Source organism: Phodopus roborovskii, unplaced genomic scaffold (assembly GCF_943737965.1).
Source record: "Phodopus roborovskii unplaced genomic scaffold, PHOROB, whole genome shotgun sequence".
NCBI classification, from domain to species: Eukaryota; Metazoa; Chordata; class Mammalia; order Rodentia; family Cricetidae; genus Phodopus; species Phodopus roborovskii.
Window position 1 is genome coordinate 395,100 of NW_026126588.1, and position 17,065 is coordinate 412,164.

The window sequence follows — 17,065 nt, forward strand, 5'->3', positions numbered from 1 at the left end:
TCCATACCCTGCAAGTGCAAGGGTCAAATGACTCTGAGCTTCTGCCTCTTCTCCCACAGACAACAGCACTGTCCTATTTCCATTTCTGTTGTTGTGATTTAAAAAAAAAAAAAACCATGACAAAAAGCATCTTAGGGGAGAAAGAGATCTGTCTCAGCATGCAATCCCAGGTTACAGCCCATCACAGCACACAGAGGAGCTCTAAGCAGCTAGACCCTCACAGCCGGAGCAGAAACCAATGCATTTGCTCTCACCTGAGTGTTAGCCTGTGCTCAGCTCTATTTCTCCAGTGCCTAGGGAGTGGTGACGCTCACAGTGGGCTGAGTCTTCCCACTTGGATTAGCTTGCTTGCGACAATCCCCACATATCGGGCCAATGTAAAGTCTTCCATTGAGACTATCTTCCAGTGTGATTCTAGTTTGCCCCAGGCTGACAATTCAAGCTAACCATGGTAGGAACTAAGGCACAGGGAAGTCAAAGGATGCCCATAGCCACCCAGCAAGTAAGCAGCAGGACCAGGTTGAAGGCCTCTTCCATTGGATGCTTTAGTTCCTTATCTCATCACTGTGAAAAGAAACTACTAAGAGAGAAACAGTGGGGTGAGCCTAGATGCTGGCAATAGGAGAGTGTGTGATCTGGGCAGATCAGGAAGAAGATCCAGGACAGGAAACAGGGTGGGATGGAGAACCTCAAAGCTGCCAGACCCCGCCTGAGAAAGGGTCCTCATCTTCTCAAAGCAGAACCGCCTGCAGAGGGTCAAGTGTTCAAAGGCATGAGCCCCAGGGAAGTGTTCCATATTAAACCGCAGCAAGCCGCCTCCAGGGGCTGGCAGACCGCATGCTTTATCAGGGAAGACACTGGTCATTTTGTTAAGAGCCACTCTGCCAGCCTGAGGCAGCTCTGATACATGTACTTGGTAACCTGGATTTTGGGATCAGCAAGTGTGAGCAACTATCTGACAGGGACTGGGAGAAATACAGAAACTGATGCTGAAAGAGATACCCCCAGATGCTGTGCAAGCTTCAAACTGTACCAGCTTGGAGGCAGGGAGAAAAGGACCCAAAGGGTTCTTAGACCTCAGGGTTAGGAGAGCACGGGGAAGTCAGGACAGAAAGTGGGCCTAGATGGGTCTCTGGGTGGCCTTCCATGTCCGGGACCTGAATTAGGTTTCCATCAGTCCAGGGTGACATACTTTGAGTTTGGTTGTGACTGGGGTCATTCCATCCTCCCTGCACCAGCCTAGTCTGGAATTGCTGTCACTGCGTGGAACGTCTTTTGCACTCTAACCCCTAGCATCTCCACCAGGAAGGCCCTACATGCCATGCCAAAGATCTTAGCTAAGATGCCATTGGGTAGCAGAGAAGGATTTTAAGCTGGGACTAACAAGGTTGTGTTGCCAAAAGAAAACTGTCCCACCCTTTGTGGAAGATGCTATGAGTCCTGTTGTCTGACACAAACTTCCACTTGGCCTGTTACCTCGGCCCTGCACAGGGGCCCAACTTCCCACTCTCCCCCATAGATCCCTTTTCTCCCAGAAAAGCTGCCAGAGCACACTCTGTCCTTGGGACACGGACCCCTGCTGGCCCTCCTCTGTAGTTCTCAATGTTAACATCGGAGCCCCAAAGAGACTCTAAAATTCCTACAGCCAAGCAACACCCAGCCTGATGAAGTTAGACTCTCTTGGGAGCAGAACGTAGGGCCCAGTGACTTTTCAAGCCCGTAGGTGACTCCGGCATGCCGAGCCACTGTTCTCCCTCTCACCAGCCTTATTCAGCTCCTCTCAAGACTCAGCCCCAGGTGTCTCAACCAATCATCAAATATTTATTGAGCTGGGCACTATTCTAAGCACTGGATATAAAAATAATAACGGTAGCTAATGTTTGTTGAGAACCTGCCATATACCAGACACTGTTTTAAGTGCCTTCCATATATTAACTCATTTAACCCAAACCGCAGCTCTATGGGAGGGACTAGGATCCCCTATCCTGCCCAGGAAGAGTTGAGAAACATGCATGTGCTCCCCTGGTCCTTCCGCCTTGCATGGCTCTGCGGCTTCAGGGATACAATTAGCAGGGGACTAATATGGAGAACATGCAAAGTGCTATTGGCAGCGGCTCTGAGAGAGTGAGCAAACCAATCTTAGATGGGCATCAACGTCTAAGCTGACACCTGGAGGATGGGAAAGTAGGGCAGGGCCAAGCAGAGGGCAGAGAAAGGGAATTCCAGGCAAAGGGCCCAGGGAGCACAAAGGCCCAGAGACAGACAGGAAAGGGCATGATGGGAGATGTATTCTAGGAAGCAGCAAGCCCTGGATGGAGGAGGGGGAGGGGACACAGAGCACACAAAGAAGCAGGGGGGCTGTCCCCTGACCACCTCACCATCGGCAGAGCCCTCTTGCCCCCCGCTGGGCCCTGAGCCTCCCCTCCAAACTCCCCTCTGATGGGACAGCCATGCTCAGCTGCAGATAAACCACAGAGGCCAAAACCCACCTAACAGGGCAGCAGGGATGGAGAGGAACCAGCCTGGCAGAAATAGCAAACTCCCAGGATTCCCGGCACTTCCGTGGATGTTTCCAGCAGCCGTAGTGCCCAGCGGGCAGTGTGGTCACTGTATTCATCCTGCCTCTGACAGGGAGCTGAGGGGCAGGGCCCCGTCCCAGAGATTTGATACACACAGTATGCCAGCCATTTGCTACTCACACTGCTAACCCAGCCACATGAGAGGAAGGCGGGCGACAGGAAGGAGGTTCTAAGGAGGACACCGGTCACATGCCAGTTGGAGTCTGAGCAGAGATGAGCTCCCTGAAGGGAGACTCCTGCCCTGATCTCTTTCTGTGACACTTCTCGAAGACTCTACCTGCCCTTCTTGCTCCTGGATGGCCGCCTTTCTTTAGAAGTGCTGAAGCTGCAGACCACAGAGAGCCAGACTAGGTGACCCACTGTCTACTGGGAAGAAGCAGGCTAAAGCCAGCACCCTAGAGCAGCAGCTTCCCTCCCCTGCCGTGGGGCATTCTGCTCACACATATTTTTTCATTTAAATCCTAATCTTTGAGCATTTCATACATTAGTACTGAATTTACATCGCTTCCACCCTCCAATTCCTCTTGTGTCTCCCACCCCATCTTCAATTCACGACCTCTACTTCTATTATTATTTTATGTATTATTTATATGTTATGTATAAAGCAAAAATAATAACAAAATTATATATACATATACATACATACAATAACAAAAATTACATACATACATACATACAACCTTCAGAGTCCATTTAGTGTTAGCCATATGGACATGTTTTTAGGGCTGGACATATGTTTAGAATATGAAGCCTATCGGGAGCTTTATCCCTAGAGAAATCTGGTTTTCCCTCCTTTGATAGCCACTAACTACCTACAGTCCTTCATTTGGGGTGGGCCTTGTAAAATTTTTCCCTATCCATGTTGGCATGTTTGACTGCCATGGTCTTACCCGGGTCTTGTGGGAGAAACCATATTGCTGTGATTCCATGGATTGTAGCAATCCTGTCACATCTAGAAGATAGCATTACTCACGGTCCTCAGGCTCCTACACTTGCTCCACCCCCTCTTACACCACATTGCCTGAGCCTTCTGTATAGGACTTGTGTTTCATATGTCCTAATTAAGCCTGCTGCCCATACCGTTTGCTAACTTCACAGGGTCAAAGCCTGGCTCAGCTGTGTGATCTTGAGGGATTCCCTAGACCCGTTCCTAACAGTGTACCATAGCAACCAGAACAGTAACAAAACGGTTGTCTCACAGAGGAACGAGGACCAAAGGAGCCCCAAGGTGGTGTGATCAGAACTCAGGGGCAGCACATGGTAAGTGCTTACCAATAGGTGCATTGATGGGAGGGAGCTTCCTGGAACATCAAGGAACCAGGGCTACTGTCCAGATCATAGACCCACTCTGTGCCTTAGTGTCCTCACCTGTTCCGTGGGGGGTGGTCCTTCCCTACAAAAGACCCCAGGACCACATGTCCCACAAGGGATTGTGAGACTGTTTAGAAGTTAAAATGAGAAAGTTTTCTTCCAAGGGAGAGGCTGGGTGGCAGAAGAAGGATCCATTAATCACCCCGACCGAGAGGCTGGATGGATTTTATGGGTCCTGGGGCCCGGGCTGCTCTTCTGAACATTATTCAGAATTTATAGACTCTTGTCATCGTCCTTCCTAACTCTTTTATTCAGCTGCCCTAGAAGCAAGCCGGGCATCAACAGCCTGTGCTGTCTGACCAGGAAAATGCAGCCAGCCCAGCTTCCAGCCACAGCTGGGGTAGGAGGGAACCATGTCCACTGAGAACCCGGTTTGGAGCCCACTGGGTTTCTATCATCAGCAGATGTGCAGCCAGCAGGAGGGCTGGCATGCCTCCTCCCCCTGCTGGGGAAGAATCAGACAGTAACAACTCCATCAAATGAAGTGCAGGAGCCAAGGTCCCTGCCTGGCCCATCTGGCCTGCCCACCAGGTTTCTGGCCTGGGAAGACTGAGGCCTTCCCCCTGCGCAGACCGGAGGTAATGGAGCCTGACCCGTTATCATACACGGCAACAGGCGCAGAACACACGTGAGGTACCAGGTGAGATCGGATGCTCCGATCTCACTGAGCTGCAAGCTGTGTGACACAGCAAACGCACAGGACCCTGCTGACCTTTGCATCTCTTCTTTTCCCGATATGGATGAAAGCGCCTGTGGATCCTGACTCCCCAAAAATGGGATGAAGACTGAGGCTATATGCACTGAAGCGGGGAGCTGTGACGAGGGGCCTGGAGAATGTTCCACAGTGGTCAGGACTCGGGGGCTCCAAGCCTACTGCAGCCACCGCTCACTGACTCCAGCCTGGACCTTACCTCTGTGTGTTTCAGTTCCTTTTTACTTACCTTTTGGGTAATACGGTAATACTAACGGCTATTGTGAGGCCAAGATACAGTAACATCACACACACACACACACACACGCACACACGCATGCACACACACACACGCACACGCACATGCACACAATACAGTAACATTGCTCTAACTTACCAGGCTCCACACACATACACAAGCACTAAGAGAGTCAATGTCCCCACAGATGTCCCCAACAGTGAATGGCATAGTAGTTGGCCTTGGACACAAGGGGACACCAAGATCTGGAGACACCGAGGAGACAGCACTGGGGAATGTCTGTGAGGGGTTTCTAGGTGGGGTAAACCCACCACAAATAAATAATAAGAACTAAAACCCACCTACAGGTGGCACTGTGGGGTGGGCTGCGGTCCTGGAGTGAATGAAAGTGAGCAGGTACCAGCATCCATCTCTCTCTGGCCCTGACTGTGGAAGCCATGCGACCAGCGGCCTCGCTCACCTTCGCCCCACCATGCCTTCCCCACTACGATGGGTTGTATTCCTTCAAACTGAGACACCACAACCCGTTCCTCCCTTCAGTTGCTTCCTGATAGGCTTTTATTTGCTTCCAGCCCAGAGAACAGTAACGAACACAGGGCTCAGTTGCTTGCTTGCTATGTTATCTGGTGACCAGCCCCCTCCCTCCCTCCCCCTCATCCATCCCTCCTATTTTTAAAACTGCGGGTCTTGCTTCTGGGAACCCCCAAGTCCGACAGACTGTCTTTGAGCCTGAGGTCCCATATCTACACACCAGCTGTGTCTCTTGCAAAGGAAAGGGCGTGGCAAATGACGATACCTCACGCTCATTCCAGGACCTGCAGCCTGCTGTGACTCTTCACTGACTCAGTCGTCAGCACAGTTCTCTGGAATTAGGACTGGTGTTAACCAGATTACAAAGGGAGATGCGGTCAGTGTGAGAAATGCCCCAAACCACAGCTCTTAGGCAGAACTGCTGAGGTTGGAGTCCAAGCTTCTAGTGACTAGGAAGCCCTAGTCACATTCTTCTGGTCCTGAAATCCAAGTGAACCAAGGTCCTGGTGTCCCTAGCCCATCCTTGAATCACAATCTGGGACAATAGTGGTTGAGAGTGTGGAAGAGGAGCAGGTTTTTGGGGTTGAATCCAAGCTCCGCCATCTTACTCGCTGTGTGAATTAAAACCACTTAACCGCTCTGGCTGTCCCAGTGAAACAAACTGATAGGACCCGTCCCACAGAATCAATGAGAGTAACGTTAGGGTTGGGGAGATGGCTCAGTCAGTAAGCAAAGTGCTTGCCCTACAAACATGAGGACCTGGGTTCAATGCCTACAACAGTACCAGGGAGGCAGAGGCAGGCCGACTTGTGGAGTTTGCTGGACAGCCAGTTTGCCTGCTTGGTGAGCTCCAGGCAAGCAAGAGGCATCAGTGAACAAAGAAGCTGGCCCCTGGGGGCTTCCTTTGCTCTACACCACACACACACACACACACACACACACACAGAGAGAGAGAGAGGGGGGGGAGGGGAGGAGAGAGAGCTTGTATTGCAGTGCTGGGCTCACACAGAGCTCTGATGACCAGAAGCCACAATTATGACATACTATAATCCAAGCATGACCTGGTCACTCCATTAGCCTCTCCGAGTGCTTATTTCTTCACGTTTAAATGGAGACAATGCCATATTTCCTCCCTGGCATGGGGTCCAGAGGAGATTATCCAAGCCACAAGCCACAGGTACAGCTTTAACATGAAAAGGGGCCTCACACAGGGACAGGAGAGGATGTAATGTGTGTGCTAATAAACAGTAATATAAGCACGTGCCATGGGTAACAGGATATGATGGAGAGAATGACCTGCATTAAAAGCCATTTGAGAGGGCCAGGATGGAGAAAGATGCAGCAGTATGGAGGGAGGCTGAGAGAGAGGGGCACAGAGAATGCGGACTGGCCCCAAAAGAGGGATCGATGTGGTGCTGCAATTTAAAAAACCAATATACAGTAAATACTGGCCTGACTGCCGAGTGACAGAGGAGCAGGGTGGCCAGGCCTGAGATAACTCACCTCCCCAAAAGCCAGGCCAGCACAGATGTCCTGCCATACACCCTCTGCCCACCTGGGTGTTTCTACAGGGAGCCGCATCTTCTGATCTACACATTCTACTCAATGGCTGAGATTTACGGACAGGCTTCTCAGAGAGTCTCAAAATGGGCTCAGGGCCGAGACTTCCATGGGGGAGGGAACCGGGCTGGGCTTCAGTCACCGTGGCCTGCTGCGTACAGGGAGTGGTTGCAGCCACATCTCTCCAGTCAGACTCTTACTGATACCCCATCCAGACCTCCATGTCACCAGGCTCCTGTTCTCTCAGGTGGCCACACCCACAGTGGTCATTATGCCAAGTCCCACCCTGGCCCTTCCGCACTCCCCAAGTCCCCAAACTCCGGGCCACCGGTGTCCTGTTCTAGTGCATTCTCTGCAGCCATGACAGTGCCACCCAAAGCAACGTGGGGAGGAGAGGGTTTTGCTTCGTGCACTTCTGGGACAGCTCATTACTAAGAGACGCAAAGGCAGTGACTCAAAGCAGGGACTGAGGGAAGGGACTGAAGCAGAGACCACGGAGGAGGGATGTTCCTGGCACCCTTTCCTAGCTTACTCAGTTTGTTTTTTCTTAGACAGTGCAGGACCATGTGCCCAGAGGTAGCACCGCCCACAGTGGGCTGGGCCCTCCCACATCGATTATTAATCAAGATGATGACACACACACACACACACACAACACACACACACACCCAAAGGCCAGTCTGATGGAGGAATTTCCTCAAATGAGGTCCCCTCTAACCAGGTGACTGTTGCTTATGTCAAACTGACAAAAACTGCCCACAAGGGGTCTCCAGCATTCTTCTGGGGGGGCAAGGCCCAAAGCCATTCCCTTGTTCTCACTCAGTACTTTCCCCAATTCCTCAGCGATTTCTTGTTTGCCCATCCACAGGGCGAGCCCTGGAGACGGCTCTCAGGACACAGGACTTTATGGTTTTTCTGGTCCACCCTCTCCACAACAAGGAGGTCAAGTCAAAGGCCTCACATCACCACAGAGGCTCCCCATTTCCTCTCTACTCAGCACCCACACAATCTCCTCTCTCCATAGCGCACATTTGCCCTCTCAGGGCCTGGAGCACTATCAAATCTTCATGCTGGAGCAAAGTTCCCCAGAGCTTCATATATGGTCAGGTCCGCTATTATTGCCCAACCCTTCAACACGCTCTGCTCTGTAGACCCAGCATGTCTGCAGTTCCTCCCCCACACTGTAGCCTTGTTCAGACATACAAGTGGAGCCAGGACTGTGGGGTGGGCTTCCTCCTACCCTGGGGCCAGTGTGAACCCATCTGCCCTCTGCTCTTAACCCCCTCCACCCGCCTCCACCGAACGCACTGTGGTGGTACAGCCTAATGAAAAGCCTCAGTGCAGAGCAATCCCTCCGTAACTTCCTCCTCTCGGTTTTTCCTCATGCAGATGTCTGCACAGGCATTACAGTGCATGTGTATTCCAGCACAGTAAGCTTGGTGGAAATGACAAATGTAATCACGTGGACAGCGCCATAAACTACTTCACGGTAGTGTACACGTTAAAGGATGGTCACTGTGATAGCACATTTTGTAAGTGGGTGCACAGTGGTCTCTCTCCACACTTAGGAAAACTATCATATCTACAACTTCTGCCATGGCTAGTTCACAAGGTCCCATAGTGCCAGACATTGATCCAAGTACTTTCTGAATAGTAACTCATTTAATTCTGGAACCCTAAGAAGTAGACACCATTCTTTCCATTTCATAAATGAAGAAACAAAGGTACAGATAGTAATCTCCTAAACTTTACAAACCGGGAAAACAGAACCCCACAGAAGCCCTATCAATGGGGTCTAGATATACACACATATACACACATTCCTTAAGATGCCATATCCATAATTTTAGTGTTCAAATCCTCAACGATATGCCATGTTCATATACACCATCCTCATCATAGCCTAAATGTTCTAAGGACAAGGAACTTGCCGTGTTTAACCAGATGAAGACTTCTCATGTGTCAGGGGCCTGCCTGCACCCTTGCAACCACTCTGACGGCAGACAGTCCCCAGCCAGGATTTTCTCACATCCAGATCCTTGTCTCTTTACAGACTGGGCACTGTCCTCCAGGTGTGGTGGCCCACGTTTATCATGTGCTCGGAAGCTGTGGCCCTTAACAGAGGATCCAGGGTTTATTCTAGGGTCTCCTCGGTTCTCCTCTCTCCAATCCAGATGACGCAGGTACTCAGGCCTCAAGGAAGATTAAATGGTTCCTTTAGGGTCAGCTGTCCCTAAATTAAGATCAAGCCACCAATCTCTTTACCTCCCTGGTTTTTACTTGGGTAAGATGGTAAGGTGTTAGCTTAGAGTCAGGCTGGAGGGGGATGTGGAAAAGCAGATTGGGGGTTTGCTTCTTAAGTTGTCTCTGTACCCTGCACATCATCTACATCACTGTCACAGACTGTCTTAATCATCACCACCACCTCCACCTAATTATCATTATCATCATCAATGCTATCACGTCTACTCCATCATTATCACTCCATTAGCAGCAGCAGCAGCAGCCTCACTACATTATCGTTTTCATTATTGCTACCTCCTCTACTCCATCATCATCACCTCCATCATTCCATCGTCATCATTACTATCACCTCTACTCCACTAGCACCACCAGCATCAACATCCTTGCAATCATCATTACCACTGCCACCTTCACTACATCATCACCACTACAGCATCCTCATGGTCCATCAGCATTATCCTCATCCTCATTATCACCTCCACTACATCGTCACCATAGCCTCTCTTTCATCAACATTATTTCACCACCCAATCAACATCATCATCATTATCATCTTTATACCACCATCATCACCATGACCACCAGACATCATCATTAAAACCAAAACATTATTGTCACCATTATTACCTCCTTAGTATCACCACCACCACCACACCATCATCATTAAACTTACCACTACCATTACCAGCTGTATCTCATGCGGTTAATCGTAAGTGACTTTGGATGAGTTCTGAAACACACACACACACACACACACACACACACACACACACGAGTATCAGAAAACAACTCCACCAAGGCCTAACATCCTTAGTAACAATTGAGCTGCTGGAAACAGGCTAAGCCAAGTGGACATTGAGACTAAGGCAGCATAAACTGGAGGTGACTGTCTTTGCAACATCTGGCCTGCTGGGTGGCAGGCCTTCAGTAAGTACTGCTGTAAACTCATCAGAACAGCAGGACAAGTGACCTCAAACTATAGTGGCTATGGGCAAAGGAGATGGGCTGGACAGCCCTATCCCAATCAAGCCTTAGGGCTTGAAGTGGTTGGAGGGCCACCTCAGAATAAGCAGGGCACCTCTCACACAATGCAGCAGAGAAGAGGCTTGCATTCACAAGAGTAAGGATAGAGCCTGACATTGTGGCTCCTGTTTATAATCCCAACACTTTAGGGAAGGGGTTGAGGCAGAAGGATTGCCTTGAGTTCAAGCTCACCTGGGTTACATAGAGAATTTCAGGTTAGCATGGGCTCAAGAGTAAGATTCTGTCTCAAAGACAAAAAGAAGGAAAGGAAAGAGGCCATAAGGGCTAAAACCATGGAAATATAAAAAAGATCTCTTGCTGCAGTACAAAGATTCCTTGATGATGATGATGACGAGAAGGCTTGCCCCACCCTGAAATGAAAGAGTGCAGGCCTCCCTTATCTCCATCTTTGTTTGAGGTGATGACAATTAAAATCTAAGAAGGAAGAATGGCCACCAAGCTGTCTGGGAACAAATGTATGTCCTGAAACACAAGGAAGAGACCTCTAGGTCCAGCTCAAGCACCCAGTGAGATCTCCCTGGCCCCCAGTTTCCCATCATTTGCCCAGGAATAGAATATAAGCTTCCTGCTTCTCTGGGCAGGTTTACAGAGCAAGAAGGTCTGTATACTGCAGTGACAGGGGAATCCATGAACCTTGTGAACCCTGCAGCCTGCTTGACGTTCCCACCCCATCCAGTTCCCTTATCAGTGCAGAAGATGACCAGCTTCATCCACCCCCCTGTGTGAGTCTGGGGCCGTGGAGACCACAAAGGTGCTCTTAGAGCATTGGAATGCAAGAGTATACCTGTGTGTGCAGGCATGTAGATAGGTGAGTGGGTGGTAGTATATGCTCATGTATGCATGTTCCAACATGAAAGTGTTTCTATGTGTACCTGGGCATGCAGCTGTGAGCATCTGTACACCTGTAGGCGGGGGGGGGGGTGTATTTAAATGTGAGTGTGTGTATTAATGTCTGCAGCCCCAGACTCTGTTCCTCTAAGGGGAACTCTGTCAGAGGAGGGCACCAAGCCAAAAGACGCATTGGCCAGCGCTGTCTGGCAGAAGAGGATGGGAAAGAGGCCACAGTTCCCCAGCTCCATCGCTCTGGGGCTGAAATGGGTTGGCAGAGGTACTTTTGCTCTGAGGCAGGAGTTTATGAGCTTGTAAATCAGAAGACCACTGGGCAGGTTGAATGTAGTGTCCCATACCGTTAATTCCAACATGGGGAGGCAGAGACAGGCAGATCTCTGTGAGTTTGAGGCCAGCCTGGTCTACAGAGTGAGTCCCAAGACAGAGTGACTTCCTTAGCATTATGGAGAGGTGTCTGGGAGGAATACTGTGGGCTCTGGAGAATAAGAATTAAAAAGTGAGTACCAGACGATAGGAGAGAGACCCAGGAGATAGTGCATTCCCAGGGCGTCTGGTCCAGGCTGGCCTTGACCTCAGTACATAGCCAACAATGACTTTGAACTTCTGATTCTTTTGCCTCCACTTCTGAGGACTAAGATGATGGATGCTAGAAATCAATCCTGGGGCTTCAAGAATGCTGGGGCAAGCATGCTACACCCTACTCCTTCTCAAGACTTTTATTAGAGGTTTGATCTAAGGAGAGAAGGAGAGGCTAACCCTCTAGGAAGAGGAAAAGAGAGGAAGGTCTGTGAGGGAGCTGTGGGGATGCAGGGATTCAGAGGATGCCCAGGTCTCTGTTCCCGCCTCTGTGCCTTGGCTTGGATACAGCTCCAGTGGGTGGGGCATACACAACTATAGGATACTGAAGAGCAATGTGCTGAGCCCTCCTGCTCCTGGTTGTTATTGTAAATACTGGGCAGTCATTGGCAGGACCTGGCCCACAGCAAAAAAAAAAAAAAAAAAAAAAAAACAACTACAGAGTGGTGAATTACATCTACACAGGCTTGCTCCTCATTCTCTGACTCAGTTTACCACCCATGTCCTTATGTTGGTTGGGTTCCCAGTGCTCTTGGGTCATGGGGCTATTGCAAACGGCAGGATCCAGCTCTATCCACATGAGTGACCTCCTGGCTTTCTGTGGCTCCTCTGCGTGTCTGTCATACCTTCTTCTGCTCAGTCCCCCTTTACCAGGCAAGGAGTTGGAGAAACACAAGCATGGAGCCACAAGGCACAGCTGGGGCTCAGGAGGCCCCGTACACCACTCTGCCTCTGGCCTGGGTGTTGCTACAAACCGGGATGACTCCCACGGCTTAAACGCTGGTGTTGTAGGGCAGAGCATCCTGGTCCACCTACTGTATCTGTCTGAGACCCTACTTGGAAAACCGGGCCAGGGGATGATGGCTGAGGAGAAACTCCCAGGGACTCGTCCTTAGCTCAGGTTTGGATCACTGGGTACCAGGAATCTGTCCTCTAGCCCCTCTGGCTCTTCCTGCCCCAGGATCTAAGAACTGATAACCTCTGCTTCTGGCTGTGAGCCCTAAGACACTCAGGTTCACTGGGGACAATATCGCCCCCAAGAGGTGAAACGATTTCTTGGTGGAGAGGCAACAAAAAAGTAAGCAAAATGTCTCCTCTTTTGATCTATAAAACACCAGTGAGTGCCCAGTGCAGAAGGGGGAACTGGACATCTGTAGGATTTAGATCTCAGGGGACAAATGACTAGGAAATTTCAGCAAGGGGTCCTTTCAGGAGTAGTAATGAAAGATGACAGAGAAGCAGCTGCCACGCCCTCTGCCATCCCTATGTCCCTTCCCAGCTGCCTGCTCTAGATCCTCTGAGCAACCTGGACCAGATGGCTCTCCTCAGCAACCTTGGCTTTTCTGTCCCCAGAAGGCACTGTGACCACTACCAGGCCTGATGGGAAGGACAGACCCACATGGCCCTGATTCACAGAAGCTCACCTTTAGTGCCCCAGACTTAGGTCTGACCTTTGGCCTTTTACTGACATAGGAGTCAACTTTCAGAGTGAGTCCCAACCTCAGACAACAGGCCTTGGGAGGCAGTGGCGCACCTCCTATCCCATTACACATGAGACAGAGGAAGGGCCACTGTGTGTCCCCCCCCCACCCCCAGGCGTCCTGCCCACAGCTTGGGGGCTGGGAGCCGTCATCACCATCTAGTGTCTGGCCAGGGCCAGGGCTAGGCTTTAGAATTTATGTGCTAAATTTCCCTGGCAGCCAGGTGTATAGGACCCCAGCACTAGGAAGAGTAAGCACAAAGATCGTCAGTAGGCGCTAACTTGGGCTACATGGAAGACTGTCTCAGAGAGGAAAGTAAGATATGCCGGAACATCTGTAAGGCATACCGGATGGACAAGCTGGAGCAGGAGGCACTGTCAAGAGGAGCTAGCCCCGGGGGGGGGGTGCCTGTTTCCCATGAGAGCCTCTGGCAGGCAAGGGTAAGGAATGAAACGTGAACTACAGAGCCCGGCTTTCCAAGCAAATGCTCGTGACCAGAAGACCCCAAAGTACTCAAGGAGAAACAGAAGCAGGGGCCAGGGCCCTGAGGGGAAACCGATGTCCTTGAACCCACTCCTAGAATTTTCTGGAGAGCTTCTTGAGGGGCAAGAGTCACCCTGCAAGTCTCTGGTGGCTTTCTCCCTGTCCCCTCTGTCCCCCATGGATGGAATAGTCACTGGAATTTGACAGGAGCCTGCGAGGACAACATGGGTGAGCACACATTTGCCTGATGCCCATGATTATTTCATTTCTTGGGGGGGGGGACCACAGTTCTCAAATGACTGACAAAAATACGGCAGAGTCAGAATTTGAACCCGGTCTATTCAAATTTGATTTTTTATTCCTGTGTGTGACAAAAGAGACATAAAACTCTACCTCTGCCACCTTTGCCCGAAGAAACCCACAAAGCCTCTTGCTCAGAGTCCAGCTCTCTGTCTGTCTGTCTGTCTGTCTCAGTCTCTCTTTGCCCCCATTTCTCTGCCCTTGTCTGGTGACCTCTCCCATCAGAGTGTGACTCCTCTAGGGTTAGTCATTATGCACAACCTTGTCTGAGGCCAGGGGACTTTTTGAAAGCAATGCTATGTCCAACATCAGTTCTCCATTGTCCCTGATTAGACACCCCTACTCCCAGGCTGGGACCTTGGAAGTTTCTACACCGACCCCCCCAAAACAACAAGGAAAGCAAGATAAAAAGAACAGACTTGCTCCACCCTTCAGGCTGGCAGCTGGAAGCCAGAAGCCCCGAGTTCTTGATTTTACTTTGAAGGGGGGGGAGTATAAGAAAATAGGCTCTCTCCTGAGCCAAATCAGGGCCACCGGGTCTTCGAGCATCCCTACCTCCCATCTGTATCCCGATTCCCTTCCTGCACCCTCTCCTCCTACACAGCCTGGCCTTTCAAAGCTCCCTGCTCATTCCCTCCAGCTGCTCACATTTCTAGGCTTTGGGGGAAAGCCCCCATTTCCAAGAGAGGCATAGGATCCCAGTTTCTGTCCAACCACGATGGACCCTGTCCTGTCTCTGGAGCTGTCACTGGGAGCATCACCAGAGACTGCACCAGAAACGCTCCTTTTTGCTGCTTGTGGCTCCTGGGGTGAGGACGAGAAGATGAGGAATTACCTTCCTTCCCGGACAGGAATTAGATCAGAAACTCAGGCAGGAAGGCTAAGAAATGGGGCTTGTAGCAAGCCATGGGGGGAGGCCTGGAGCTGGAGGAGAGAGGATGGCCACAGAACTTGAACCCCCTGCCCAAGGCAGATGGAAAGGGCACCCCCACCCCCAGTCAGCAGCAGGATGGGAGCAATGCTGGATCACGAAGGCTAAACACTTCAAGCCTGGGTCTTCCTCGCCCAACCCTCTCCCTTTTCAGCTTCTGATGGGATCCCCCCCCCCCCGCAGGTCTGCCCTACCCACTGCAGGCTGCATGGCTTGCTGTTTAAAACTCCCTCTGAACCCAGGACATGACACAAAACCCCAGTTTCTTTACCACCCTCCCTGATGCTCAAGCACTGGTTCCCATTAGACCCCCGCCCAAGCGCAACAGCACACTTAAAGCCTCTGCACTAGAGCCCGGAACTCCACCACTGGGAGGTACTTTCTTCCCTAGGGGTTCCTACCCCAGTCTCAGGGCTCAGATCCTTCTAGCACCACACACACACACACACACACACACACACACACAGACACAGAGAGAGAGAGAGAGAGAGAGAGAGAGAGAGAGAGAGAGGCACTGATTTAACCCGGAATAGAGGGTTAACATCTATATTAATGCTTAGAACTCCAGCTTGCAGGTGTCTGTCTATCTGTCTGCAGCTGTTTCTGAGTGCACTTGGCATGAATCGTGCTCAGTTCTTCTGCAGGCTCCTTCTGATTCTCTCTCTCTCTCTCTCTCTCTCTCTCTCTCTCTCTCTCTCTCTCTCTCTCTCCCCTGTTTCTCCAGCTCTTTCTGGAACCCAATGCCTCTGTCCTTTGTGTTGTCTGTGGGGAAGACAGGCAGGGCACCGCTCTTCTCCCGGGAGCTGAGAAACTGTCTGTGGTTCTCACTTCTCTGTACTCAGGCCAGCCTTAGAGCAGGGCAGGGCTGGGTGGGAGACAGAGACCTACCAACCTGGGCATGGCTAATGCTACCTTACATATTGCTTTATCATGGTTTTCTATTGCCCCAAGCTTTGCAGGTGCACACACAGTCCTCTTTATCTTGGTAAGATCTGCCTGAGGCCAGGAGAGGGTCCCTGCTCCTGTCCTGGCTGCCTCCTCAAAAGGCAACCATGCCTCCCTTCCCTCCACGGCACTGCATCAACCCCTTGCTTATCTCCACCCCACAGCAGCCAGGCATTACCCTTTGGAAGACCCCAGAGCCTTTACCCAGAACCCAGCAACATCCTAGCCAGGCCTGTCATGTGCTAAGATGCAACAGAGTGATCTGGAAGCAAAGTTCTGCATTCAAGGGCTGTGTTTACAGGAGGTTGGGGTCTTTTCCTCTGACTTCAAGCCTCACCCGGACCCTCTCCCTGCTTCCCAATCAGTTTGCCGGCCTCCAGAGCACTATCAAAACACCAGAAAGGAGGATGGTAGAAAAAGAGAAGCCATCCACACCAGTACCCAGGATGGAGGAAGTCCTCAAGTGAGGCAGGAAAGGAGGCAAAGTTCCCGTTTTCCGAGGTGCACACATCCCTGTGCCCATCTCCCGCAGACAACCCAGCATCGCCAAGACGCAGCAGTGACAGCCACTCACCTGGGCAAGGCGGCATCTACCCGCGACTGGGAGGCTCCAAGGCAGGCTCCGCAGGGCGCCCGGGCTCCCTGGCTCGGCCACACATCCTTTCTGGCCCGAGACAGGCTCAGGCTAAGCTCTCCACTCCAGCGATCCAGCGAAGGCAGACAGATGGTGGCCTCGGACCATCCACGCGGGGAAGAGCCCTGAGCAGCTTATTCAGTTATATCCATGGCATTTAGCAAGAAGAGGCGGGAGGGGGAGTACAACTTGTGCTCTTCTCTTCCAGATTAAATAATAATAATAATAAAGGGGGAAAGCAAAGAAAAGATAATCCCTTCTAGGAAGACGAGGTTAGGATTTTCCTGATTGAAGAAACCCCCAGCATCCCCAGGAACCTGCAGCCTCTTGGAATGTAGGATCTCTTCAAGTTCAGATGAGCCTTTCCTCGTGTGTGTGTGTGTGTGTGTGTGTGTGTGTGTGTGTGTGTGTATCAGAGAGAGGGAGCCAGGCACTCACACCCATAGGCACACACACAAACACACTCCCCCGCACTCCCCGCATGCACACTGCCCCCCACGCGTGCGCACGCACAAGCTCTCTCTCTCTCTCTCACTTACACACACACACACACACACACACACACACACAGTGACTGGAAGCACGGA

General features: G+C 51.1%; 1 protein-coding gene across 1 annotated transcript in view; it reads right to left on the minus strand.

Annotated features, from left to right (window-relative positions):
• Positions 1-16,701, minus strand: part of Lrfn2 (leucine rich repeat and fibronectin type III domain containing 2) — a 149,873-nt gene extending 133,172 nt beyond the window's left edge. The window contains exon 1 of the mRNA XM_051204468.1: positions 16,419-16,701. The gene's annotated coding sequence lies outside the window, so the exon portion shown is untranslated. The remainder of the gene's footprint in view (positions 1-16,418) is intronic.
• Positions 16,702-17,065: the final 364 nt, after the last annotated feature.